The 27,990-nt window shown below is 36.4% G+C and overlaps 1 protein-coding gene across 1 annotated transcript in view; it reads left to right on the top strand.

The window, feature by feature from the left end:
- The first annotated feature begins 2,395 nt into the window (after positions 1–2,395).
- Positions 2,396–27,990, top strand: part of LOC121735979 (F-box/LRR-repeat protein 7) — a 77,557-nt gene continuing 51,962 nt past the window's right edge. The window contains exon 1 of the mRNA XM_042126987.1: positions 2,396–2,608. The gene's annotated coding sequence lies outside the window, so the exon portion shown is untranslated. The remainder of the gene's footprint in view (positions 2,609–27,990) is intronic.

The following is a 27,990-nucleotide window of genomic DNA, read 5'->3' as shown; positions in this document are numbered from 1 at the left end:
CCGCAGGCATTGTAAAAAAATCTGGAAAGAAGAAGAAAAAGGCTACATCCAAGAAATTCAAGGAATTTGAAGACAATTAATATCAATTTCCCTACGTTTTTTACCACCGTAAAAGCGCATTTTTGAGCTATCTAGTTTGTTTGTTTATTTTTGTTTGCCGTTAAAACTTTAGGCTAAGATCTCTAGGGAACTCAACATTTATTATTAACGCACGTAATCGAAGCTGGTAATTTTTTTTTCAATATTTTCAGGTGTAAAAATATGTAAGTCTGTGGACTGTGACTTGTGAGGTATCATTGGAGTCTGAAATAAATGATATCATTTAATTTACGACTTCATTTAATGATAACTTAATAATTACCAAATTTAAGAAGATTCGATATACTTACTTAATATTATGATCCATACTATTTATTTTTCTTAAATTAAAGTTAAGTAATTAAACCCCTCTTTCGACGGCACCTTATATGGTCTACATAGACTAATTAGTAATTCCCCTAGTACGTTGAAGTCTAACTAGAAAACTCAGTGGTCGGCTAAAGGGAGTGAAAGTTATCAGTATAATCTACTCCGGTGCTTGGAAAGTGATCTATATCTAATTCAATCATGGATAACCGTTACGAATCTGTCGATGGCCTAAGCTAATGAACGTATAGCGCTTGAATTACAGGCACTTTGTTGAAATATCCGCCTGTTTTTTTAAAGGATATTTTTTTTATTTTCCCGAATTTAGTTGCGCAGAAATTGTAATAGTATTTATTTCCCGGTATTCTCCATACCTTATGTATCTTCACACTTAATTAAAAAAAAAATATCACTAGTATCGTTTCAGTGGTTAAGATGCGAAGAGGTAACGAACAGACAGACAAATGATACACTTTCGCATTCATAATATTAGTATGGATCTATGGATGTTTTGCAGGTAGATGATATGACGTAGGCATCCGCTAAGAAAGGATTTTGATCAATTCTACCTCCAAGGGGTTAAAATAGGGGATGAAAGTTTGTATATAATAATACTTCTTAACGCGAGCGAAGCCGCGGGCAAAAGCTCGTTTTCTATATAAACTGCGATTGACAATAAAGTGTCAGATGGTGTCAGGCTTTGTATAGAAAATGACAAGTTTTTGACAGGGAGTCAATGACCGCTAGGCGCTACCGCCATGTTTCGCCGAGTACAAATTAATAGAGACATAGATCGTATAACTATTCAAAATCAGCTGTCTTTGACTGTCATATGATCTTTCCAATGTGCCAGGCAAGGACAAGGCCTTGTAGAAGCAGGTATTATAATTTATAGCCATGTAAATATTTTTGTTAGGAAATTAATTACTTACTGACATAAGTATATGATATAACCAAATTGGTAAAACTAAATCAGTAATTAATTTTCTCCTCCATCGTGGGTATCGCAGACACAATAGATTTTCAATTGTTATGCGGCAGGCGGCAGCCTGCCGCTTGGGGACTGAGGCTAACTTAAATAAATGAACTTAACAACACATTTTATATCAAATTTAAACTTTCTTTAGAACCTCGTTAATTAATAAATTGCTGTGTCCAGAAAATATGAGGTACCATATAAAAATGCTACTTAAGTATAACAAGAAAGTATGCGCCAAAGCTACCGAAAAAAAATATACATTGTCCCAAATACAATCCTTTAGTTAAGAGACCTCTTCAACACGGCCGCTTTTTACCTGTATGACCGTAATTTTGATCTTTAATAATATTCCTCAGTAAAGCCACTTCCAGTTCTCAAGAATGATGTCTGATATATGTTTGTCTCTCTCTGACGTACGGCAAAACGTTTGTTAGAAAGGGAGGGAAGAGAAAAGCTCGAGTCGCGCTAGCGGGACATCGACCAGCAGTTTTTAGAAAAACGCAATTCTCATGGCAAAAAGTTGTAAGTTTAAAATGTTATTATTTGTTTTTAACAACTTTTTAATTGTTAGGTATACATAGACTATAAAAAAACTAGAAAAAACACGGCTAATTATTATATGTCAGGTCATATTATTTACCATCATTTTCATATAATTTTAAAGGAATTTTTCAAGCATATTGTTGCCAACCAATTTTCAAGTAAAAGGTACTTGAAAATTGGTTGGCAACAATATGCTTGAAAAATTCCTTTTATAGTACTGAGCTTCAGTATACTGTATCTCATCAAGTCATAAATTTTTAAAATAATATTCTTGCAAGCTTAATTGTTACCGTTCAGAATTAAAAAAATGAAATAAGCGGGTTACAACACTTGGCGTTCTGGCTCCATGCCCCGTGGACATCGACAAAAACCGTGCAGCCTGCTTCTGTGTCCGTGTGTGTGAGCGTGCGTACACACACACACATGCGCGTGCGCATACCGACAGCGCTCGCGCAGGAGAAACTGACTTTTGCATTCAAGTCTCAAGAATCAGTAGAAAAGCTACTTCTAAGGTCATCAAACGTTATACGGGCGCGTTGGATTGTTAAAACTTGTGTGCTTCCGTGTTTTCGTGTGTTTTTCGTGTGCGTGCTGTGCAGTGATGTGCTTTTGTGTGTTCCGATGAAAATGTGGGAAAACATGATCTGTCTGAAGTCTGTACGGAAAAAGTGTGGTGTTTAGGTAAATATAACTCACAATAATTTACATACGTATAACAAAAGGTCTGTAACAACATTTTAAAGAAGTTATTTTCAAGTTAAAAATGACATTTCTCAGAAATTCCATTCATGTACCGATGCCTTATCTAGTGTCGCAATCATATTATTGACATTTGGAATATATATCTATATATGTTTAAACTAAGAAATAATCTGAACACCTTTAGATACACAATGAATGTATTTCATACAATCTCCAAGGAGTTTCATACAATATATGTTTGATTTAATCTCACCCAACTGGAAGGCTTTATACCTATAATTAAATTATTTGTAACAGCCCACCTGTATTACGCTTGTGATCAAAGTGAAAAGAAGTTCTACGCCTTTGGTACCTTTTCATAATGACTCTAGGTACCAAGGTATAATCAAAATAACAAGGTGCTAAATTTCAACATTTTTCATGAAGTATTGTGCGGCGATTCGTCGTTTCTACTTTATATTATTTTTCTATTTTTACCATTTAGGGTGGGTTGCACCAATTTACTTTAACTATGACAAAATGTCAAATGATCTGTCAAATCTCTGGTAAAAGTTAATAATGGACGTTGCGTCCATTATTGACTTTTATTAGACGATAACCTTAACCTTGACTATAACAACGCCTCTGGTGCAACCCACCCTTATTTTTTATTCTTATAAATATCCATTTTTTTTTTACAGAAAGCTAGATTTTGCAATAAAGTAATAAGTGGTCAATATTTTTGAAAATATTATCCAATACAGCTGAACAAAAAATCTCAAAAACATATTCCCTAATATAAAGTTTACCATGAGAGAGCAGCGCTGAAACAGTTCATATTTTACGCAAATTCTTCTCGCCGGGTTACTTCCCGAACCGGTACTCACACACGGAGAACTCTGAAAAGAAAAAAGAAAATGTTGGTACTGTGCAATAAAATAATTTTTTATTTTATTTTTTAATTTTAACATACATTAAACAAATATGTGGCCTAAGAACCTCATAATCTATATACAGAGACCTTAGAGTGTCTTACAAAAACTGTTTCCATTGGAATGACAGACTAGCGTTACGAAAGTCGATACGCTGCTCATCTCATTGGTCATGCTGTCTTTTTGCTGTCGTTTTGCTATTAGGTCATTGTATACCGCTAAAACATCAAGCATATAAAGTAGAGATGTATCATGTCCAGATAAAAGTTAGAGTGTTAATATCACACACCCTGCTTAAACTTTAACTTTTATAATATAATATGTAGTTGGTTATAAAAGTACAGCTTACGCATATTATATCAAACTCTATAAAAGTAGAGATAACGATTTCTATGTTTTGCCACGTAAATATCTAAAAACTAATAAGGTAGTGATTATAATATCTACATGAATGATTGATTGTACTATCTACATGAATGCTGGAGTGTAAAATATCAAACTCTATAAATGTGGAGATAGAGATTACGATTTCTGAATTTTCCGCATAGTTGGGCTATAGTACGGGAGCCCTAGAACATTTTTTTTTTATTACTATCAAGCAAATTTTTTGTGAGTAGCTTCATTTCGTTAAGACGAATAACATTTTTATTTGCGAAAAATCTTGAAAGTGGTAGCTAACAGAAATAGAATGGATTTCATACTTTGACTAATGGTCCTAAAATATGGATTGTTCTATTTGTAGGACATTATTACTCTTAAATTATGTAACTATCAACCTATCAATATACAAAAAATCAGCTCGTTAGGGTTCCGTTATAGGGTTCTGTAATCAACAAAACTTGGTTGACTACTGAGTACTAACTGACTGAAGTATGAAATCATTTCTATCTCTGTTGCTACCACTTTCGAGATTTTTCGCAAATAAAAATGTTGTTCGTCTTATCAAAATGAAGCTACTCACAAAAAAATAGCTTGATAGTAATAAAAAAAATATTCTAGGGCTCCCGTACTAATAAGTAATCTATATGTATATATAAAATGGATTTTCAATTTTGTTAGTAACGCTAAAACTCGAAAACGGCTGAACGGATTTGGCTAATTTTAGTCTTAAAATATTCGTAGAAGTCCAGGGAAGGTTTTAAAGTAACACGAAGTTCACCGGGACAGCTTGTTTTATAATAAATTTTATTTTCTTTGTCATATTTTTTAATAATATTCAGTTTTACGATAAGAAATAAAGTAGAAATTACTACTATTATAATTTTTTCGCAATTATAGCAGCAATTGTTCTTCAAGTCATAACTATTACAACTTCTTTGGAAATTGATAATACAGAAAAATAAGGCTTTCACGATTGTTTTTCTAAAATATAACTGTTAAGCCCCAAATGTATGTCGAATTGCTTTTTTATCAATTTTTTTTATTTTTTTTATGAAATAAGGGGGCAAACGAGCAAACGGGTCACCTGATGGAAAGCAACTTGCGTCGCCCATGGACACTCGCAGCATCAGAAGAGCTGCAGGTGCGTTGCCGGCGTTTTAAGAGGGAATAGGGTAATAGGGGAGGGTAGGGATGGGAAGGGAAGGGAATAGGGGAAGGTAGGGAAGGGAATAGGGTAGGGGATTGCGCCGCCGGTAAACTTATTCACTCGGCGAAACACAGCGCAAGCGCTGTTTCACGCCGGTTTTCTGTGAGAACGTGGTATTTCTCCGGTCGAGCCGGCCCATTCGTGCCGAAGCATGGCTCTCCCACGTAATTCGCTTATAAATACGCGCCATTACGAAAACATGAGATATGTAGAGTACTAAAATGTTTTTTATGTCCACGCTAATCTAAAGTTATCTATTTAAATTAAATTGTAAGAGGAAATTATATTCTGAAATCCAGTTAAAAGTTTGGGAATATTTCGGTAACATGTTGAATAATTTAAATGTCGTTAAAATTCAGAGTAATTTTAAACATTCAACGCAGGTGTACGAAAATTACTTGAATTTTAATATAACCGATCGAACGATCGATGGATTATTTAAACTAACTTAAACTCATTAATTACTACACCGATTTTAACGTTTTGCCAGTTATAGAGATTTGCCAGACTGCGAGGAAGGACCAAGACTACTTTTTTGTAAAATGTACGTTTCTCGCACAATACCATTTTCGACATGGCATAAAAAATCCTTTTAACAATTAATTTTTGAATAAAGATTGACTTACGTCGTAGGTTATCCGAGTACTGACCGAAGTTTTTGTCTACATCTCTACATAATATTTACATTATGGCGCTATATTTTAAATAATTTATGGAAATCGACCATCATATTAACATTAAGGTTCATTGACCTCTCATCATCGTCTATTGTGAGCAGCTGAGCGATCCTGTCGGACCGCCTTTGTGTGTACAGTTAGATTTATTTTAGTTTGTGGATTTGTGGTTTTGTTTGTGAAATAAGTCTCTTTTATCGCAAATTCCAAGGATTGCGATCTTCATTTTTTTCTCTTAGTAATTATCTATTAGTATTCATGAAGAATAGGTGTTAAATATATTATTTATTTATTTACTAGAAGTCCCGTACCGAAGTTAAAATTGTAGCCTATGTGTTATTCTGATGTACTTATAAGCTATATTATCGTAAAGTTTCATTAAAATCCGTTGCGTGAAAGAGTAACAAACATCCATACATCCACACATCCATATATCCAAACAAACTTTCGCCTGTATAATATTAGTAGGATTCTCTAATATACGTTGCTACGGACGCGCGGAACAGAATTCTAAGATAAACATACATATTTTTCTACTGAAATCTAGTCTATGTCCTATCTAGTAGTTCAGTGTTCACTGTATTGTGTAAGCCAGTAGTAAAACAAAAAAATCACAAAATCTTTATTTCCATATTAGAATGATAGCAATAAAGCATCATAATCCCCAAACTAGGCAATAACAATTATAATAAAACATTATCTTATACAATATTTAAGAAGTAGTTAACTCAAAAACAAAATAACGTCAATAGATGACATTAAATTTAAAATAATCGAATGTAATCGGACCTGCGAGCTGCTACCGATGACATTCAATAATTAACAAGTAATAAACGTGTAGCTTTCTTAACTTGTTAGAAAAGTAGAAATTGATACTAATGATATTATAATCACAGTCACATCCTTTCCGCCATGCCGTCTGTCAGTTTCGCGCCACTTCTAATAATTATTAGTCTGTGACATCAATTTGAAAGATGATATGAAGGGCACACTCCCGATAGAATTACCATAAATAAACAACAGGAAATCGAAATGATTTAGAATTATAGAGTAAGAGCCTGCGGAGGCCAAACTTCCTCTTTTTATAAAAGCTAAAAGTTTACCTGTTTGTGACCTTTACAGAGGTGAGAACGACCAGCAACTATGGAGTTTCGGTCGCGGTTCACCCTTAATGTTTCTTAAAGTATTAGACTTTCAGGGTGTCTGGCAGAGGGAAGCAATAATTGCTGGTCGTTCGACTAGCAATTATTGCTTTCTCGTATAGGTAAGAACTAAGAAGAATATATGTTATGAAATTGAGCTTCACTCTTTCTCGAAGATCAGGTAGCCAGAACTGGATACCTCCTAAAGTAACCGCGACCAAAGCTCCATAGTTGCTGGTCGAAGGACCAGCAACTTATATAATATTTTTAGTAAAAGTCACAAACAGGTAAACTTGCAGCCTTTATAAAATGAGGAAAGTCTGGCCGTCGCAAGCTCTTGGACCAATAAGGATACTTAATGAAATGTCGCTCTTGGTCCATTCAGGATATTTAAAAAAATCGAACCAAGTAACTTTGTTGCCACTGAAATTTCGGCGGGAAACGTACTTTTATCCGTGACAAAAATGTCTTAGGTCCATTTCTGGGAGTCAAAGTACGCATGCAAATCGGTTTTGTATACCCACTAAACTTACCAGGGCCTCTATCATGAGCTCTTAAATCCATTCTCTTTACGTCCTTATACTGACTGTATAAGGACGTAAAGTGAATGGATTTAAGAGCTCATGATAAGGGCCCAGGTGAAGAGGTAACAGCAATTCAGAGAGTCTTACATCATGACCTTAAAATAAATTTAAGACACAATCCATATACATACTTTACTAATAATAATATTTTTAGGTAGGGAAACCTTAATTAATATAAAAAAATCAACACCAATTCTATAAATCTAATTTAACACTTTAAATAAAAATTAAATAACAAAACTAAATCACTAAATTGCTAACAAACTAATTAATTACAAAATTAAACAAAAGAAAATAACAAAACTAATAATTAATTACAAAATAACGGACACAAGCAATGGCACGTCTATCTCGCACGAATTCTCAAGGGAAAAAGAGAACGAGTCACGTGGCGAGGCAGTTTTTATACACTCTGAGAGGTAGGGGGGTGGCTAGGTGAATCAGCTTCTGGTGTTGCCGCTAACACGGCCTCTCCTGACAGTCTGACGTCCTCGTCAGGCTTCGATGATGGACCGGGTTGTTCTTGAGTAGGATCGGACTGAGCAATTACGGCATCTGCTGAGACGTCATCATTCTCCTCTCCTGGAATTACATAAAAATAGCTCTAATACAGTTGTAACAACATCAAAAACTGGTCCGATTTTTATAAATGAGTAACAAGCAAAAATGGTACCAAAGTGCGCATTATATAGTCAACTACATTATTTAGCTAGCTAGCTTTCAGGCATAGGCTCCACTATTAAGCATACCCGTCAGAACTGCCGTCAATAATCATATTGCTCGGACTTCACGTCAAGGCATAGGCTCCACTATTAAGCGTACCTCCGACGGCTGTTCTGGCATAGGCTCCACTATTAAGCGTACCAAACAGACTTGTAAACTCACCCTCAAAGAATGCTGCGCAGGTCTCCGGGGTCCACTCTCCTCTCCAGGGCACCAGGTACTGCGCGGCCGCATAAGTAACCTTGCCGTATGCTCCGCTGACCAGCTTCAACTCGTAGCGCCCATGATCGAGCACTCGGGTAATTCGGTAAGGTCCACGCATTCCTGGATCCAACTTGCCCTGTGACTGGGAGTACTTGATCACAAATACGAGATCATTCAATTTATAGATGCGGGGAGGCTCACGATCTTCGTTCACCCGTCGATCTTGTTCGGCTTGATTTCGTGTCAACCGTTCGGTCGTCCTCTGTCTTCGTAATTCGCGTAATGACTCACGATTGTCAGTAGAATTTTCTAAAGCCACATCGCGTATTAACGAGCGGACTACCGGTAATGCATTTTCGGACCCGATCAACAAGTTTAAGGGAGAATACTGCGTTGTCTTTTGTTTTGTGATATTTAAAATTAATTGCAGTCGCCACAACTCCTCAGCCCATTCACTTTTCTTTTGATTTGACTCGATACGAAGCATATTGAGAATCGTGCGGATATAGCGTTCGGCCTGGCCATTAGCTTGATGCATCTCAGGAGTGATGTGATGCACTCGGCATCCTAACTCATTAAGAAAAGATAAAAAACTCGAAGCCTCAAACATTCTACCTCTATCACAAATTAAAGTGTTGGGAGTACCGAACAAGGAAATAATTAATTGCATGGCTCGCTTCAGCTCAGTTAAATCTTGTCGGTGAATAGGAATTAAGTGACAAAATTTGGAAAAAGAATCAACTGCAACTAATATGTGCTTAAAACCTTGTGATTCTGGTAACGGTCCCAAAACGTCAAGGTGTAGAGTGTCAAATGGAATATTAGGCTTGGCCCATGAAGTAATTGGCTGTAATGAGGATCGTGGCACACGTTTATGAGCTATGCAGGTTAAACAATGCTTAACATATTTGGAAATAAAGGTCCTTAGACCAGGAAACCAAAAATATCGTAATATGAGATCGGCAGTCTTTTCGACATCAATATGGGCATGTTCGTCGTGAAAAATACGAAGCAGACTAAGTCGATACCCCTTAGGAATAAAACAGAGGAGGCGCCCCTCTTCGCCCGTAGGTGTATAGCGATAGTACAAAAGATCACCCTTTTTGACGTATCTCGAGGCGTCCAACTGTCCCTCGTCTAGGGATCGCAACAATTGTTGCGTTTCCTCATCACCCGATTGTGCGATTTGTGCCCAATTGCGTGGTTTGGTTATGTTGTTTACAGTTGCAACAGGGTTTCGACTAAAATAGTCAGCATGCGGCAATAAGACCCCCTTTCGGTACTGAATATCAAAGTCGAAATCCTGCAAGTAAACCCACCATCTAGCTACCCGTGGTAACAGGTCCCTTTTTGTCTGAGTAGATTTGAGAGCGTTACAATCGGTTACGACAGTAAAATGCCTACCAATGAGATGATGTCTAAAATGTTTAAGGGCTTTTACCACCGCAAGAGTCTCCAGTTCATAGGAATGGTATTTAGACTCGGCCCCCTTAGTGGCCTGGCTGTAATACGCCACTACCCGTTTACTACCATCCCTATGAATCTGGAGTAGGACCGCACCGTAGCCCGCGCTACTCGCATCTGTATGAACCTGCGTGGGTAGTTCAGGATCAAAAATACAAAGTACCGGCTTACTGGTAAGACACTTAATGAGTTCCTGGCGAGCCATTTCCTGTTCCTCACCCCATACAAAATCGACGCCTTTCTTTGTTAACCGTGCTATACAAGACGTTTTTAATGAGTAACCAGATATGTATTTCCTGAAATAGCCCGCCAGGCCCAGAAACTGTCTCACTTGCCGCACGTTTTGAGGTACACTTGAATTTATCAGAGCCTGAACTTTAGCTTCAGCCGGTCGTATGCATCCGTCCGATATTATCCTACCCAAGTATTCTATCTTGGTACATAGGAAGGAACATTTGCGTAAGTTTATCGAAAAACCTGAATTTGTTAACGTTGTCAACACACGATCGAGTGTTTGCAAACCTTCCTCAATTGAGGAATGCAGTATTAAACAGTCATCAATATATACCAAAACTAAGCCAGATTCGATAAACTCACGCAACGTTTTTGATATAATTCGCTGATAAACTATGGGAGCATTCGCGAGACCGTATGGCATTTTAATATATTCGTAATGCCCTTCGGGCGTAACAAAACCAGTAAGGGGAATAGAATCGTCCTGTAACATGATTTGGTGGAAGCCGGTAGCCATATCCAAAGTTGTGAACAATTTCGCTTTCCCTAGTCTGTCAAGGTGGTCATCTATTAAAGGAAGTGGGTATCGATCTTTTACGGTTATCTTATTTAGTGCACGAAAATCCACGCACATCCTATCTGAGCCATCCTTCTTTTTGACTAACAAGACCGGGCTAGAATAAGGCGACTCCGACTCACGAATAATATTTTTGGACAGAAGGTCTTTAATGATATCCCGCACCTTTAGTTTTTCGTTAAAAGACATTTTGTAAGGTCGATAGTATATCGGAGTGTCATTATTCAAGCGAATTTGCATTTTACCGGTGGTAACGGTAGTCATGGCGGTACCCGAAATCATAAACTTAGAAAATTTATCAAGAATAGACAATAAAACTTTCAAATCATCGCCCACTAATGTTGTTTTAATTTCATTACACTCGATATTCGCTTGAACATTGCACACACGATTAACTGAAAGCCCGCGAGTCAAACGTTGCAAACTTCGTGTACGGACGTACGTGACCCCGTCTCTATTCAGTACATCTGTACCGATAATTATAGGCGCATTCATACACTCTCTAGGCACAATTAGCAAATCAACTTCCAAAGTTATTTCCGGGAACTCGATTGTCAGTGTCACGTAAAATTCAACAAAAATAGTTGTGTCACTAATACCCTTTAACTGACTGTTAATAGGTTTCTTACAACACGAAAAATGATTTACAACATCCGAGGATATTAATGACACATCTAATGCACCACTGTCAATAAGTATATCAACCGGAATCCCCTGAATGATACCAACCATAACGTCATTATTTTTACTAAAGTCGGGGGTAGAACAAAAATTAACTTTGTTTTTATTACGTTGTGCATCCGAACGTTGTTTAGCAAAACACGAAGTAATATCGTGCCCACCCTTCTTGCAATAAGCGCACGACAAATTGGACTTAGAACTATTATCACTCGAACTAGGTAATGCGAGTATTTGAGAGTTAGTTTTTTGTTTAGGTTTCTTTGGACAATTAACCTGTTTGTGTTGAGTGTCGCCGCAAATAAAACACTTCAATATACGTTTAAAAGTCGACTTGTGTCGAGATTGTTGAGAAAATGAAGACATAGGTAAAGATTTAGAAGTAGGCTTAGTAAACGTCGACAAAAAGTCGACCATATTGTCGATAGTGAGTTTCGCATTAGTGGCACACGCCTTGATATGTGGGTCTCTAATGCCACGAATTACGATTGCGATCATAAGTTCCTCGGACAACCCCTTAACAATTCGTAATCGTAATAACGATCTACGCGCGTACTCCGCATAAGTGGAATATTTTTCTGAATCCGTATTCATAACTTCGAAAAGAATATTAGCCACATCTATCTTTTTTACACATAACGATCTAAAATCATTTTTAAAGGTACTCCACGAACGATCGTTGGTAACCCACTCACTAAGCCATTGTTTCGCGTTCCCCTTTAAACAGTTACCTACCCGCGACAGGCACTCATTATCTGACCACTTATTTACAAGCTGTGCCCTATCCACCTCGGAAAACCACTGATCTACATCGTTTACATCGGGATCAAAGTTAGAGACGTAATAGTTTTGTGTATGTACCGACCTTAATGATTGAATTGCGTCCACAATTCTTTCCGTAGAGCAGCCCATGGAGTCTCCGTTAGCAGCGCCGGGCGTATTCGACCACCCCGATTTACCTTCCAATGCACTCAACCGCGAGGCTATCGCCTCGAGCGATTGTGCGTAGTCTCGATGCAGCGTCTCGTCCCTCGGTTCCAAGTATGATCGACCTGGACTCGAACGCTCCCGGCCAGAACACCTCGATCGTGAACGCCGACGACGACACCGCTCGTGCTGTTCACGCGAGCGATCACGGCTCCATCGTTCCGAGCCCGAACGGTCACGGCGAGATCGCCGCCGCTCCTTTGTGCGTCCCCGAGACGTGCTACGAGACAGCCTGCCGTGCGAGATTCTACTACGCGAGCGTGCAACGCGCTTCCCCCGTGTTTTTGACCGTGAACGATTCGATCTACCCATGACTATTCTAAATTAGCAACCTTGTTGGAAAATAATAATTGTGGGAGTGTTTTCTTTATCCCACGCCTGATTTTAGGTAGGGAAACCTTAATTAATATAAAAAAATCAACACCAATTCTATAAATCTAATTTAACACTTTAAATAAAAATTAAATAACAAAACTAAATCACTAAATTGCTAACAAACTAATTAATTACAAAATTAAACAAAAGAAAATAACAAAACTAATAATTAATTACAAAATAACGGACACAAGCAATGGCACGTCTATCTCGCACGAATTCTCAAGGGAAAAAGAGAACGAGTCACGTGGCGAGGCAGTTTTTATACACTCTGAGAGGTAGGGGGGTGGCTAGGTGAATCAGCTTCTGGTGTTGCCGCTAACAATATTATAAATGCGAAAGTGTCTGTCTGTCTGTTACCTCCTCACGCCCAAACCGCTGAACCGATTTTGTTGAAATTTAGTATAGATATACTTTGTTTCCCGGAGAAGGACATATTATGATATTTTTAATTCCGGAAAATGCACGGTTCCCACGCGATAAACGAATTTTAGCCCAACGGAGTTGCGGACGTCATCTAGTATGTAATATTTTTGTGTGTGTCTGTCTGTCTGTCTAGCTAAAATGTCGTGTAAAATGGTCACAGACTTTCTAACGACACAGTTCAGACCAGGTATGAGTCTAATGAGGCGTTCGTAAAAACTCGTCCTAAAGACCGTTCGGGGCTATTTTACCTCTTACAGGACCTCTAAGCAGACAACATAAAGATTATTTTTGTAACACCGGTATAACTCTGTACAGCGAACAATTTCATCCGATAATGGACGCGAATGATACGGTTACTTAATTTAAACGTTAATGTCGCTTATTTAATAATTTACTACAAAGTATTTCAGTATTAATATTAAAGGCTAATATTTCTTGGATGATACTTATATTGCAAATATTATGAGTGAGAAATGGAGAACGCGTAGTCTATTATATTGTACTAGATTTCGTCCATCGCGCGGGAACCGTACATTTTCCGGGATGAAAAGTATCCTATGTCCTTTCCCAGGACTCAGAGCAACTCAATACCAAATCATAATATTAATACGCGAACGAAAAACTTTGTAACCCTTTTGACGAAAAATGGGGAAACGCAGGTGAATAAAATTTTGCACAGTTATAGTTTATATGGTGAAGGAGTGCATCGAACTAATATTATTTGAAATTATGCTTTTATCATACATTTTTTTAACAAATAAAACATTACACACACTACAACACACCTACATGAGAAATGACCGATTTTTGAATGACAAGCATATACATACGAATTATACTCTTTTATTTATGGTTGAAGTCTGTTGACAACAAGTTGACAAATTGAAAATAGATTATAGATTTTTTTTTATTGAACCTAAGATACTATTAGACAATGCTTACACGGCAAGTCTGAGATCAGCTTAGTCCCAGAAACCTTGAAAAAAAAATGATAAAGTCAATATTTTTTTACAAAATATAGGCAGTAGTCCTAAATATGTCGTTGAAACTAAGGTCGAATTTCGACCATTGGGCGACCAGCAAAATCGGTTTAACGGCTTAGGCGTGAAGAGGTAACAGAGATAACATTTTAAAGTAGCAAATCCTTGTTACTACAGTATAAATTCTTTACGACAATCAGCATCCGTACAGAAGTTTTTCAGTTCAGGCCATTTAGCCTATCGCTTCGAGCTCTTCGCTATAGAATCGCCAACCAAAATGTATGGAGTTGACATAAGCGTTCGCTAATATGACGTTGACTTTCGACTCGTCTTATGTCACTTTCATACATTTTGATCGGCGATTCTATAAAGAAGCGATAAAGAAAAGAGTGTTTGTTACGACGAACGAGAAAATTTTGTCTACACGTATTCTCGATGTTTGATGACTTTTCTCTTCATATCTATTGACATGACATGACATACATTTTTCTCGTGTAGAAAATCGTCAAAATCTAGCGACATAATGTCAAAAAATGATTTTGACATTTTGACATTATGAGTTATATTGTCATTATCGACAATATAACTACACACGAGAGTGAGATATCTCGAGATTTTCTCGTTTGCGCATCTTAGGCCGGCAGGGAGTGAGCCTATTGGCTCACCCCCTGATGAAACAAACACACTTAAACTTTTCCCTCTTTATAAATTAAAGTAAAATTAAAGAATCAACTTAACCAATCTTGGGAACCTAAATTAATGAGAAGAAGAAGGCGGGAAGTTTAAATTGAGTGCCAATATTAGAAAATGTTATAACACGAAATTGGAAAATTAATCTTGTTGACTTATCACATTTGAAGTCCTGAGTAACTTTAAGTCTCGACTTTATTAACTTAAAATAAAATTGTTCTAAGTTATTATTAATAAGTAGTTATTGCAAACTTATATTGAAAATTTATGTAACTTATGTAAGTAGTTGTTTTATAGCACAGTTTATATTATAATTTATAAAGTTATAATTATTTAAAGTAGAATTAGATAAATCGTTCCTTATAGGCGGATACACGTAATTTGGTCGGCTTATGCCAGTTCAGTCTAGTCAGGCTGAACATAACATAAAAAGTCAGACGTTATTTGGTCAGATTTTGTCAAGTCTGACCAACTAACGTAAGCCCCTTAGCTGCCCATATTATGACAAAATTTCTCTTATGATACCTAAACTATTACAATTTCTCTACGGTACATACTTTTATGACTACTGTTAAAAATATTTACATTCTGTATACAAACGTTTTATATATCAACAAAACATTAACCCCCTTACTAATAAACGCTGTATAGGCTTTGAATAGTTATACAGTGTTTTGTCTTCTTCAATCCGATTAGATTATATTAAAATGTCACGTGTGTGACAGGAACAAAACACTGTTTAACTATTCAAAGCTTATACAACGTTTATTAGTAAGGGGGTATATGATTAACGTCGAAATAAAGACTGATCTTTTTTATTTTTAAAAGGGTTAGAGTTTAGACAATGAAGTAAATTGCCAAAAACACAAGTTCATTACGTTCCTTTGATAAAACCTTTAGAGTTTGTACAGACGTGTAACAACAATAGATTTTTTTAACAGAAGTTTATATTGAAAAGGTTAAAACGGTCCTATTGTTGCTCTTATTTTGAAGTTATTATAAAAAATCTCAGAGGTTTTTTATAATCTTTTAGGAATCTTTTTAACTAGATAAAGGATTATGCTCTAAAATGTCCAAAATATACGCAATAAAACTGGATAAAATCACCGGAATAAGGATAAAATATAGTATATAAAGATGCACTATAAAGAATAAAGATATAAACTACTAGATGATGCCCGCAACTCCGTTGCGCCAAAATTCGTTTATCGCGTGGGAACCGTACATTTTTCCAAGATAAAAAGTATCCTATGTCCTTTCCCGGGACTCAAAGTATATCCATACCAAATTTCAGCCCAATCGGTTCAGCGGTTTGGGCGTGAAGAGGTAACAGACAGACAGACAGACAGACAGACACACTTTCACATTTATAATATTAGTATGGATGTGAACAGAATTTTTTGCGGTTTTTATGAGCTTATACTGCGCCACTGCTGGGCAAAGGCCTTCCCCAAAGTCTTCCACTCTTTGCGATCTAACACAACCGATGGCCAGACTGCCTTGTGTTTATCTAGCTCATGATACCTTTTAGCAGTTATGTTAATTTACCTTTCTCTGATACGTAAGAAAAGTCGCCTAAGGGTCAATTCAGACCGCAACGCGATGCGTAGATGCATAAATTCTAAATTTGTATGAAATTGATATTATGGAAATGAAATGAAATTTACCAAACAGTATAGACCTTCTTATTTTAGTAAGGATGAGAAACCACTGCAGAATCAAAAGTCGGTGTAATCTAAACAGCTTTGTATAGCAATTAGTTCTGCAATGGCCCCACTAGTGAAAGTCACAAGGGGCCTGCACTTCCTTACGCATTAAGTCGCTTTTTATGTACACTCCCATGTATTGTATTGTAATGTATGTTATAGCCAAGGTAAATACAATACTAGACGTTTCCCGCGTAAGTAAGTAATTCCGTGGGAATCGTACATTTTCTGCAAGAAATAGCGTATACCCTTCCGCGTGGTGTCCTTTAAATCTGTACCAAATTTTATAAAAATCGGTCTACTAGTTCCTGAAAATAGTGCTTTCAAACAAACTCTTTAGCTTTATTAAATAATAGGTAGCCGATGTCCCGAGGTATTTTACAAAGCATTTTTTTAATATTTATTTATTTCAAGAAACTAATGACCATGTTAAATTGATTTGGCTCTTATTTCTCCAAAAACAAAAGCAATTATGTTATTATATTATATTTTATGATAAGAGGTTCCACTTCAATTTGAAAGCGAAATGATAAAATGGCGGAATTTAACAAAAAAAATTAGCATTCAGATCGCGTGAAACCTACATTCGTGAATCGTGGGAACGATTGGAATCGATTTTTATTCGAGCCCGATTTCGATTCTTAATTCGATAAGTTTTAGATGATAGAGAGCGATCGTGTCAAAATGTTGCTTTTAAAAGGAAGTGCAATTGTGATAGCAATAAACGATATTCTGTGCGTCTGTCTGTCATTTTTTTTGTTCGACAATCGCGGCCTGAACGATCTTTAAGAAGATCGGCCAAGGCTGGAGTTGGTAAAAAATTGTTTTATACACCTGACTTATTCTTATTAGTAGCACATAGTAACCGTAGAAAAGCGCTGCCGTCTATGTTTGATTGCCCATAATCGTATGTCAATTGTGCCATCGAGGAAATTAATTTCTAGGCAGTTGATGGACCTATGTCCTTTGGTCGGCTTATGTCAATTCAATGTATATGTGATCGCTCAAAAGGGTAAGGTTTGACTTGACGACCAAATTACTTAGGTCCGCTATCTGCCTAGGAATCAACTTCTCTGATAGTACCAATTACAATGCTAAAGGCAGCTCCGCAATCATGCTTATTTATCACATCCAAAGCGAAAAGGGGCTAAATAATAATTTTCTTACTAATAAAGATTGACGCAGCGTGTGCATATTTAAGATTTGCTCTCTAGGTCTGTCATGTGACTTTTACAATATACCAAACAAAGACAAGCATACTTTACGCTATGTAAACAGCGCATATCTAACGTATATAAGGCTTGCTATACATAGCAAGATATGTCTACAGACAGATATCTTAGCAAAAAGCGTAACTTTAACGACGTTAAAGTTTATAGCTGCGCTAAGGCTTATTCCTTATGCATAATAAAACCCCCAAAAAAGTCAAAATATTTGAGAGCTTGTTGGACGTGTATGTGAGTCACCGTTTCGTTGCCACCATTAGGCACTTAGTGTAGTTTATGTCGACATACCTGCATAAAAAAGTTATAAAGACTGAAGGCTGTTAGCAGTTTAATACATCAGAGTTTGAATCTTCTGCTGAGATGAGTTACTCTAAACACAACTCAGTAGAGGATTCAAATACTTTGGGGAATGCTACACATTAATTATTGTGATATTTGGATCGTCATCCAGTACAATTATAATTAATTATCCAGTGTGTAGCATCTTGTAATTCTTCATCGCGATTTGTATTTATTTGATTATTATTATCACGATAAATAGGTTCGCCATTCAACATTCAACACAGGTTAAAAATGTTTGTATGTTTCAGAGAAATATTTCAGTAAAATATTAAAGTGTCTAGTCTAGTTCTCTACGTGTTGGGCCTTAAAGTATATGCTTTTATATCAAAACTGTTTTCATTATTTATATTTATAATTTGTACATGACTGACAAAACCCTTTTATGCACATTACATTGCAATTTAAGTAAAAGGATTAAGCAATTTTATTAATATGGCCCCTACAGTGCAACGATCGTACAAGATAAACCTATATGTAAAATATTTGCGACATTTTTATTTGTGCTGTCAAGGATATTTGAGCTTTACAATTCTTGAACCTTACGATCGTAGTATTAAGATGGAAATTCGATAAACTTTATTGTCGGTGACTGTACATAAACTCAAGATTTGAGATCTGATCGTCAGTCGAAGATCGCATGTTCAGATAATATGTTATGATATCGAAACATACATAGGGTTGACAAAAAATTTTTTAAAATCAAAGTAGAGATTGATGTAGGGCTACCAAAATCAAAATTTATTTAAAGAAAAACATAGAAAATATCAGAAAATTGTTAAAATAAATGCTTAATGTTAAAATTGTGATTTCTTTGAATAATAAATTAAGTTCCTATAGTTCTGTAAAATCTATACCTATTCGGCATTCCTTTGCTGAAGAAACAATGATGCTTTTCGAATACAATTGCTTATTCCAGATTATTAACATCCATCTAGGAACTCTAAAGTATAAAATGTGGCACCTATATTCTACACATAGAGCGATGGGCACAAAACATATATTTTTTATGTTCCACTAAAATCTGTAGTCATTCAGAAATATTGTCGTTATACTTTGAGAGGTGATAAAACTAATAATAAAAAAGCATTAAGTTTATGGATATAAAGCTTTTAGGATTTCTCTACAATGACCTCTAAGCAACACCTCGATAATAAAAAGTTACAGAGATTAAAATAATTCAATCTTCTTTTCTACATTAGACATTGTATTATTAAATATTTAATAGCCATACTTAATATACACTGAATACCAAACTTCATCAAAATCGGTTCAGTGGTTTAAGCCTAAGTACCTCTTTATGCTTAGACCGCTGATTCGTTTTTTAATGAAAGGGATGGTATACTTTGAGTTCCGGTAAAGGACATAGGATAATTTTTATCCCAAAAAAACAGTAGAGTTCCATATTAATTCTGGCGGAATAGAGTCTATATATTATTATACTAGCTGTTGCCCGCAAATTCGTCCGCGTGGACTTTAGTTTATAGTTGTTCCCGTACATCGATTGAGTCTTTTACGCGCAAATCAGAAAAGTTTTTCCGGGACAAAAAACATTCCTTGTCCCAGATTCAAATTAGTATCTCCAATCCCCATGCCAAATTTCATCAAAATAGACTAAATAGTTTAGGCGAGAATCATAAAAGTTTATTGTGCGGCAAAAGTATATTTCCCGGAATAAAAAGTATCTCTTGTCCTTTTCGAGACTGGAAGTATTGCTATACTAAATTTCATCAAAATAGATTGAATAGTTAATAGGGTCCAGCCGTTTACGCGTGATGTCGTAACCATGCGAAATATAAAGTTCCGCGCAGCTTCGCCCGCGTAAATTACTTAATTCACAGACAAATTAGTTCACAAAAAATAGCCTATGATCCTTCACGTGGTCTATTTCTTATCTGTGCCAAATAATAGAAAAATTGCTCCAGTAGTTCGTAAGATAAGCGCTTTCAAATAATTTCCCCCGTTTTTAACCACATTTTCCTCTATTTCTTCGCTTCTATTAGTCTTAGTGTGATAAAATATAGCCTATAGCTTTTCTCGATAAATGGTCTATCTAACACTGAAAGAATTTTTCAAATCGGACCAGTAATTCCTGAGATTAGTGCGTTCAAATAAGCCATTTCAAATAATTTCTCCCGTTTTTCCACACTTTCCTCTATTTATTTCTATTAGTCTTAGCGCAATAAAATATAGCCTATAATAGCCTTTCTCGATAAATAGGCTATCTAAGACTGAAAGAATTTTTCAAATCGGACCAGTAGTTCCTGAGATTTGCGCGTTCGAAAAAGTCCTTTCAAATAATTTCCCCCGTTTTTTCCCACATTTTCCTCTATTTCTTCGCTTCTATTAGTCTTAGCGTAATAAAATATAGCCTATAGCTTTTCTTGATAAATGGTCTATCTAACACTGAAAGAATTTTTCAAATCGAACCAGTAATTCCTGAGATTAGTGCGTTCAAATAAGCCATTTCAAATAATTTTTCCGTTTTTTCCACACTTTCCTCTATTTATTTCTATTAGTCTTAGCGCAATAAAATATAGCCTGTAATAGCCTTCCTCGATAAATAGGCTATCTAACACTGAAATAATTTTTCAAATCGGACCAGTAGTTCCTGAGATTAGCGCGTTCAAACAAACAAATAAAACAAACTCTTCCCAATTATAATATTAAGTATAGATATTCGGTATTAACTATGGAATGGAGATGAGGACGTCATCTATACTGTACTCGGCAAAACATGGCGATAGCGGTCATTGGCTCCCGTCAAAAACTTGTCATTTTCCATACAAAGTTGCGATTGACAATGAAGTATCAGACGTATGGAATTAATCGCAGCTTTGTATGGAAAATGACTAGTTTTGGACAGGGAGTCAATGACCGCTATCGCCATGTTTCGCCGGGTACCGTATAGTCTTCTTATATATAAAAATGGATTTTCAAATGTGTTAGTCGCGCTAAAACTCGAATACGGCTGAACGGATTGGGCTGATTTTAGTCTTAAAATATTCGTAGAAATCCAGGGAAGGTTTTAAAGTGACACGAAGTTCACCGGGACAGCTAGTAGTTTATAATATTGTAAAATTCAGAATCACATGGCGCACCACGTATAGTCAGCAAAAATCTTAATACTAGAAAAATATAAAATGCCTACAACATTTCATATCAAATTATTATCATTTGAAATTCTGTGCCTCGTTACTCTGATTGCATTATAGTATGTTAACTATTTTAATAACGTGATTCATTGAAAAATATTCGAGAAATCAAATCGGAATAATTGATATTGGATTAAAATTAAATAAACGCACTGCATTCTACATAATTTTGTCTCGTTATGATAATCACTTACTAACAGGTGCGTGCGGTGTATCCTTATGTTTTGCATACCATTTGCAAACAAGCAAGGCTGTGTTGGGCATACATTAGGAGGATTCCAGCAATAAAGCCTATTCCTTTGCATTTTTGCGTGAGAAAGATTCGAGAGAGTTTGCGGTCTGCAAAGAACATACCTACATTACTGAATAAAAATATTTTTTCTGTCTCAATTTATTAAATTGAAGTAAAAACATTTTTTTATAGAATGGACAAAAGGTCGGAACGTCAGAACTCACCTTCATCTGTTGCTACCGCGCGGCAAAAATGTATGTTCAAGATTTTCAATTCTGCCGACTCTCCCATGCTGTTTTTTTTAATTAAGAAGTATGTTAAGGGTCTGTTTTACCACTTCCTGATAAGTGCTGGATAGGCTAACCACCACTTAACTTGACAGACAGAGTATGGAAAATCTGTAAAAAAAGTTGCAGATAGTCTATCCCGCACTTTATCAGGAAGTGGTGAAACAGGCTCTGGGTTTGAGTTTTTCATACAATATCATTGCTCTGGGTTATTTCGAGTTTCTACGAGTCTCAACTCTCAGCAGAAACGTAATATTTTAGGTAACCTACGTTTTATGTGAAAGTTAGAAAATATTTCGGAAACCGGAGATGACACGAAGAAATACTAGACGTCACGTAGGCGTGCATAAATAATACAGTTTATTGCGAATTCCATTCACAAAATAATAAAATTACAGTATTTTATGGAACTCCGAATTGCCTGAGGTGCAAAGACATCAGGTAATGCTGCGCGATGACCAGTAATGACCGCACATTACTGGTCTTAGACCATATTATGCTCCTGGCGCTTATAAACTTTGCCTGCTATTATATAAATTTCCCTTTTTTATGCGCCTGGAGAAACAAGCTCACTAGATATCGAACGTAAAATGATAATTTTATCGAATACACTCTTCTCGATCAATGTAGATACTTATATCAGAATACTTGTTTTTTAAGGTTGGAGGTTCTCAAGCTAATGTCCTTGTGTTAGGGGTCAAAAGTGTATTTAAAAAAAAATTGTCAGTATGCAACTATGCATATTTGCCAATTTCATGGAGGTCTGATGCAATGACCGCCCGCGCCATCATATCCCATTTATAGAAAAGGGGTTACTGTGTTTAAAAGCCGGACTTTTTCTTGTAATAAAATAAGTCGTAAAACATGGAATGTGATATAATTTAAATTTTATTTAAACACGCCTTAATGGATTTATTCATGAAACTTATAATTTTGTTTAAACTGGTTTTAGAAAAAAAACTGATAAGCGACACATTCGAGAGATCCTCGACTTGATTAAAGACATGCATGACTGTGTTTTATTTACTAATTTAAAAACCTGTCTGATTATCGCGTTTAGGTGTAATTTATAGTAGGTATGAATTTTTTACAAGAGGCTAAAATGAACATTCTTACAATTAGAATTTTCTGGCACTTGGATTGCATTGTCATAACTCATAAATTAATGTAGGTGTGACTTGTGAGTTTTTTATGTTATATTGTAGTACAAGAAATTATTTATTCACAAGCAGTTGCCGGACTTATATTATTTTTTCGGATTATGTCAATTCATTATTAGATTATTCGTCACTGGACTAATCCAGTGATTTTAGGCCAAATAATTGGATTAGTATATATTACTACAGTTATTTCTGTAGTGCTCATTGCCAAGCCACTATGATAATTATAAAATAAAGAAATCTATTGATACATTTACTGAATGTTGATTAAAATTACAAAATAAGTTGAAGGCTTGGCTTGAATGTGATCTGAAAACTTTTTACGACAGAAGTATTGAATAGCTATGCAATATTTGGCTTGGCTCCTTTTTACATTTCATGTTTTTGTGGGATATTAGCTGAACTGCAGCTGTCGGATAGGTTTGACATAACGCGACCACATTACGTAGGTCCGTCATCTGCCTATGAATCTACTTCTCTGATAGTACAACCGTTGTCTAGTGACACTTTACAAGGTGGCGGTATACAACAATGTGACGGCTTTCAAAGTAAAGGCTTAGCTCAGTCAAGCTCTAGCAGTCTCTACAAAAATAAACCTCTATATGTCTATAAGTCTATGCAAATTCGAAAATCAAACCGCCTGCAACTATCACATAAAGTTGCCATATTGAAAAATTAATATTTATGCAACCGCATCCAGTTGCGTGCTGGTAACATTTCAATATGCCTGGGGTGTATGCAAATTGTATATGTAGTACAAGCGTATCAATTTTGTACATGGAAATTACTAGATGTTTCATGTTTAATGTACTAATGATATGAAATTTATTCCTTTCGATTCTGAATTAGGTCTACAAGGATGGTTCTACAAATAGAACTAACGATGCCATCTTGTTCTCAAACACTGCTTCACAGCCAGACGGGAGCGTCTGGCTGTAGACAGATAGAGAAATAGACAGTCTGCGGGGCTAAAATGGTCGCTTTGTAAAATCATAATATAAATCGTAATATGATTCATTTTCTTAAATTTGCAAAATGGTCACTCTGCTTGCAAATATTTATGTCTACAGATCGACAAGGCTTTATATGAAGGTGGCGAAAAAAGGAACTAACGCTGCCATCATACAAAAACGTAATTTTTACAGTTTTCCTTTACGTGCAGCGCCCCCGGCTCACGTTCATAAAAAGCCTTGTCGATCTGTAATTCGTACTAATTTGACATATTATTTTGTGAGTTTGACAGTTTTAACAATTCACTTGCTGAATTGATTGAGAGGAATTGCGACCATTTTAGCCCCGCTGCACTCTGCACACACAATACTGCCCGTTACTCCGTTGCGCAGAAATTATTTTGTCACGCGGGAACCGTAATTTTACTACCAACTATCCTGTGTCCCAGGCTTTAAAGTATCTCTGTAATTTTTTTTTGAAAAATCGGTTCAGCGGGTGTGAGGTAACTAATAGACGTTTATAACACGCGAACCGTACATTTTAAAGACAATAAAAACTGTCCTGTGCCCTTAAGTATCTCTGTACCTAGAACAATCAGTGGGCTCGAAGAGGACCGACAGACAGACAAACTTTCAGATTTAAAATATTAGTATGACTATGTCGCAGGCACATTGTATATTTAGCCGTATTACATTACGGCTAGCCGTTTTAAAAAAAATTAGTTTAGTAATGCAGCGTGTCGACGTTTAGCCGGATTGTAATTGCGATACGTTCTTCAATAAGGCGGCCCACGTTTAGCCGCATCGTAGTCCTATGTAAGTTATAGGGTGACCATGATTGCAAAATAAAACACTGCTGCAATGAGTGGCCTTCATTAAATTTTGGTAAGCACTCAGAGAATAAGCAAAAAATTCTGGATTTATCTTTTGTTTTATGACGGTCGCCGGCTGCTGCCGCAGCACGCTCGCTTCGCTCGCTCGGCTCCCTCAGTGTTGTGGTCTAAGTTCTAACCTAACCTAACCTACTTTTGGACTGTCTGGATTGTGTTTGTTTTTGTTTTGTCCCCCCGCTTCGGTATCCGTGGTAAGTAGGCCTTCTGTTAAGTCTTTATTAATTAATAAAATAAATAAATTAATAATGAAATAAAATAAAATACTGAAATGTTTTCTCTGCTGACCGAATGTATAATCTTGTCGACCAAGTAATTATTCTACCGAGTAACTGTTTATTTTGCAGATACATAATAAAACTCACTGCCAGTTATGTGTTTAAATTGCTGACCATTGTCATGATTATTTACAGAACACGAATTGCAGCCTGATTTTAATTATTGCTAACAAAATCTTTGTATGCTGACAAAATGATTTATTAGCTGTTATTTCTTGCAAACCAAATTTTTAAATGGCATACGCAATTAATTACTTCTCATATATTAATCTGTGACACGGGCAGCGCCACGAGTGTTAAGAAACGAATTACGAAACTAAAACGGTCAAAAAGGCGAATAGTCTGTAACCAATGACATAAGAAACACTTCTTGTGTCATTGTCTGTAGCCTTATTACATTCATTCCGGCGGTTTTTTATTCAGCCGCATTCAATCCGGCTAAACGTCGACACGCCGCATTACAAAACCGCGCCGTTTTTAAAAACGGCTAGCCGTAATGTAATACGGCTAAATATACAATCCGCCTGCGACAACTACAATAGCGGAATTTTTTTGCGTAGAAAGTATCACAGTGTTAAAGCGAGCAGCCAGGAAGCCAACTTCTGACGTTTATGGTAGATCACGATTGAGATTTTGCATACCCATATACACTGGTTATCATGCAACGTTCGTGCAGCGTGCTAGTGAGGGGCTTATAGTTTATCGATAAGTCGATTTTTATCGATAACCCCGACCGTATATTATTGTTCATCGATTGGCGGTGCCCATATATTTTATCGATCGATTTCAGCTAAGATTGCGAGTGCGCATTTCTAATGTTGTTTATGTTTTGTTGCACATGAGTCTACGAAGAAATATATTAGTTTTTTTTTAATGAAATAAGGGGGCAAACAAGCAAACGGGTCACCTGATGGACCAGGGATGGAAAGCAACTTCCGTCGCCCATGGACACTCGCAGCATCAGAAGAGCTGCAAGTGCGTTGCCGACCTTTTAAGAGGGAATTGGGTAATAGGGGAGGGTAGTGATGGGAAGGGAAGGGAATAGTTGAGGGTAGGGAAGGGAATAGGGTAGGGGTTAGGGGATTAGGCCTCTGGTAAACTCACTCACTCGGCGAATCATAGCGCAAGCGCTGTTTTACGCCGGTTTTCTGTGAGAACGTGGTATTTATCTGGTCGAGCCGGCCCATTCGTGCCGAAGCATGGCTCTCCCACGTATAAAGTGATGATATCTACATAATATATTTTACTTTTCCATAGAAACTATTAGTGATGAATATTTTACTTCAATTATTATTTATCTGCCTTCAATATTTTTAATAATACTTTATTTTCAGAGGTTACTGCTCAGATATTTTTACATATTTATGAGCTAAACCTATGTATAACTAGTTATAGTTAGAGCATGCTAGCAACTTTGTTTCAGAGAAATTTTTTTTGTCACACAAGAACCACACCTGAATTTTTCCTGGGATTTATAGTATCACCATAGTATTATGACATTTAATGAGGGATTAAAAATCCTTTCAAGGGTTTAAGCATAGGGGGTAAGAAAACAGACAAGCATAATTTCGTTTTTATTTAAATATATGGATTTTAATGCAAAAGACATTTTTCTCCTCGTTATTGAACTTTCCTGTATCATGTAATTTACTCGTATAATGAAACTTTTGTACTTTGAGCAAATAAATAACTTATTATTATTACTGCGTTATAACATATTAAAACTTCATGAGACATTAAATAAAAATATGTTTCTTATTTACCTATATTTACGTTTTTATCGATACGTGGAAATTATCGATAAGACTATAATTTATTGCGTTCCTCGTCCCAACCCTATAATTTAAGTTCTATGGGAACGGTTGGTATGATTTAACCCCAGTAATACTGCCACTTATTAAGATCAACGAATATTTAATTTCTCCTGTAAATTGTTCTCAAATCAAAGGATGTATTTGCATAATTGTATGTTATTGGACATTTATATAAATGCAGTGTAATTGGCCTTTAATTCTGAGATGGGGTTAACATTTTTATTCTTTTCATTGTGATCATTTACACCAAATGGTATTTTACTAAAAAACTGAATTCTTCTCTGTAGTGGATTTTAATGAAGTGGCTGAATATTTAAGTTGACACTCAAAATATTTATGACCACTTGAACTTGAAGTTTAATAGATATTTTTATAATCTAAGGCAGAGGCATAGCGCTTGCGATGAAGGCACAATCATAATCCAAGAGACAGCCAGTCTTTCGTCATTTCATTAAAGCTGAAAGTTCATGTGTAAGGCTGCGTTTCCCCCAGAGGTGTGTTGCGAGGAATGTGTTTTTAAGATCCAATAGAATCGCTGCGCTGAGCGAGGTCACGTCAATGCGTTTCCAACGCAGCCTAAGAGTTAAGAACGCCCAGCAGTAGTGCTGGGAGTTCTTAAATTTGTTAGTCATCCCGAAAAAAATAGGTTAAAAAATTTACCTTTAAGGTACACGTTGGAACCGAGCGACTCGCGACAACTGCAGACGTCGTGTCGTCGCGACACTACTGGTTTCTATGTATTTTTATGAAATACCATCCGCAGCTAGCGACACCATGGGTCAATTCAGACCGCAACGCAACGAGGCGAGGCGAGGCGGTGCGCGGCATAAATTTGTATGGATTTGACAGATTTCAATTGCGTGAGACGTCTTGTGAATCTGTCAAATCCATATAAATTTAGAAATGCATCTACGCGTCGCGTTGCGGTCCGAATCAACCCTTACTCATAGAAATACACAGAAACCAGTAGTGTCGCGACGACACGTCGTCTGCTGCCGCTTCATGTCACCGGCTTCCAACTTGTACCTTTATACTTTATTGAACGACCTTCAGAACTGGAAACTCCTAAAGTAACCGCGCGCCGAAA

Source organism: Aricia agestis, chromosome 18, assembly GCF_905147365.1.
Source record: "Aricia agestis chromosome 18, ilAriAges1.1, whole genome shotgun sequence".
In the NCBI taxonomy this organism is placed as follows: domain Eukaryota; kingdom Metazoa; phylum Arthropoda; class Insecta; order Lepidoptera; family Lycaenidae; genus Aricia; species Aricia agestis.
The sequence above is the reverse complement of the archived record's forward strand: the minus strand, read 5'-3'. Positions and strand labels throughout refer to the sequence as shown.